At 37.2% G+C, this 2,729-nt stretch overlaps 1 non-coding gene across 1 annotated transcript; it reads right to left on the reverse strand.

Moving 5' to 3' along the window:
• Positions 1-1,373: 1,373 nt before the first annotated feature.
• Positions 1,374-1,445, reverse strand: TRNAA-AGC (transfer RNA alanine (anticodon AGC)). The gene has a single exon. It is a non-coding gene; the product is annotated as a tRNA-Ala (tRNA).
• Between the last annotated feature and the right edge of the window lie 1,284 nt (positions 1,446-2,729).

The raw sequence follows: 2,729 nt of genomic DNA on the forward strand, positions 1-2,729 counted from the left end.
AGCCTCCCTCCTAAGCTCAAAATCTGAAATCGCCCATTTTCCTACTTTGACATTTTCATTTTCAGATTGTACTGGGACCTCAAACTCAAAACATAGAAAGCTAGTGAAAAAAAAAAAAGAGGCTGGGCTTTTGAGTTTGAATCCCACTTTCCCAATTTACCAGCTGTGTCACACTGGATGTATTATTTAAATAAACTCTCTGAGGCTCAGTTTCCTTATTTGAGTTTTTGGGAAAATTGACTAAGATAATGTTCGAAAAACAAACATCAGAGATCCTGGCACATAGTAGGCATTCACTTGCTGTGTTCTCTGAAATCGCTGTGGTTCTGTTCTCAGTCTCTGACCTGTTAATACACCTAACTGTGCACGTGAATAACTTGAGCTTCAACTTTTACTCCCCTTTCTAACTCACACTCCACACTTAACCTCCTCATTTTGTTGATGGTCCTATTTACATATGTCTCAGTACACCCGCTTCTTTAGGTACCCACTGGCCTTTCCCCACTGAGGACATCAACATCTCCTGTTTGTTTTCCTGATTGATCATCATCAGCAAAACCCACTGGTTGCCCTATGTTCAGTCTCAGTCACTTCAAATCCACAAACCCCGAAGTCACCAGATAATGTTTCATGATGTTCACCTAACTGAATCCTTTTAGCGATTAACCATCACTTTCAGGATGAACTTGGAAAGCCTTTATGGCTTTCTCCCCCACCTCATTCAGCTTCACCTCTTGACATTCACTTTATTACATGCTCTAACCCCACTGTGCAGTGGTCCACTCTTGATTTGGGTATAATTCTGTATATTAGCTTACAACAAATATTTTTAATGTATTATTTAATTTCATGATTTACAAAGTTATGTTGAGTCTTTTTAGAGAAAAATAACACAAAAACTTTATATCTCCCACTTTGAAGACCATATGGACTTAATATTCAAAGGAAGAGTGCAGAAAATAGTCTCATTTTCTGATTAAAGACAAGACTTAGAAGGCAGATGGTTAAATTCTGTGACAACGTACACAAATACCAACGAGGAGCTGCCAATAGTTGAAAAAATGAAATGGAGATTTAAGGGCAATGGGACTAGCTCACAACTTTCACAATTAGGTACAAAACATAAAGTAGGTGGGAGAATAGCTTATGAGAAACAGCAATGTGAAAATATGTCCTGATAAACTGAATATTCAAGCAACACTGGAGTAGAGACTTAATTCCAGTTCAATGCTTGTTTTTAGAAGAAATCTTCTAAAGCACAGATAGATTTCCTCATCTTTTTGATTGAAGTACAGTTGATAAACAATGTGTTAATTTCTGTACAGCCAAGGCCTTTAAGGGTTTTTTTGTTTGTTTTTTTAATCAATCAAAAATGGGGGTGCTGGAAATTGAACCCAGGGCCTCATGCATGCTAAGCATGTGCTCTACCACTGAGCTACACCCCCTCCTCCCTCATCTATTGTACCTGATTTGGGCCTTTTAGTGAGACCTTGCCTATGTCAACCATGATTTGCCATCCACAGTACATTTCTAAACTGTAAACTTTCAGTTGGTACGGACTGCTGTTCCCAGAATATGCCATGTTTCCTCATTTCCTATCATTTTGTACACTATTTTCTTGCTTTGAATATTCTTTCCTGTTCTTAAGCTCTTTTCTTTAAATTCTACCCATCCTTCATGTCACATAACCTCCGGAAAGGCTGCTCTGCAGTTTTAACACTTGGTCTGGTTCCCTTTCTGTGTCTTGTCCTGTGGTTGCACTTCTCACCCTGGCGTGTGATCACCTCATTCTTGTGTGTGTCCCTGTTATACTGTCATCTCTGTAAGGTGAGGGACCTTGACTGATTTACCACTGTATGCCCAGAAGCTAGCAGAGTTCTGCCTGCCTTTTAAGAAGAGGTCAAAATACATTTGGAATCACACATTTAATACTTTTAAAAGGTGCAAGTCAAGAATCAGTGTTAAAATTCCTCTGCTTTGCTATAGAACCATTTTTTTTAATGTTTTCTATTTTCAGTAATTTTCTCTAGTCAATGCTAATAAATGCTCTATTTGAAAATTAGTCCTATGACTAATTAGTCTAATGACACCTCTTTCATTAATGGGCTTAGAACACTCAGGAGGCTGTCAGCAAATTCTTCTCTCATAATGAAGATCCCTTTTCTCATATGGAGACCTGTTTTGATTTTGGTGTTGCTTTCCTCATTCAGTATTTTTCTCTTCCTAATTTCCTTTTAATTTTATTTCTTTATCATCTTGTCATCACCAAAACATCCATTTTCTTTGTGCTGTTTTTTTCAGGGTGAAGGGAAATGGCCTTCTTGTTAGCACTTCTCTGGTGCCTGACAGCAGTCACTTCTCCCAGTGATTATGCTGGTAGCCGTGGGCCAGTCATTATCAAATATGAGGGTGCTGAAATTTTATGTACAAGAGCACGATGGTAGTTTATCACTCCAAAGAACTGATGAATGTTTTTAGGCAATTAAAAAATCTGTTAAGTTTCTGGAATCTTCTTGAAGCTTTTAGAATCATAATTATCTCCCCAAAAGTTACTGCCATAAAAAAGCATTTTCTCATAATTTACAGAAGTTACCTTAAAATTATATTTTATTCTGTTTTTACAATGAAAAAAATAATAATCTGGCTATAGAATGATAAAAGTATAAGAGGAAATACAAATTGACATGAGAAGAGAAAAAAGTAAGACATTCTCTTGCCTTTAAGGAGTT

The sequence above is a fragment of the Mesoplodon densirostris genome, chromosome 15 (genome assembly GCF_025265405.1).
Source record: "Mesoplodon densirostris isolate mMesDen1 chromosome 15, mMesDen1 primary haplotype, whole genome shotgun sequence".
Taxonomy (NCBI): domain Eukaryota; kingdom Metazoa; phylum Chordata; class Mammalia; order Artiodactyla; family Ziphiidae; genus Mesoplodon; species Mesoplodon densirostris.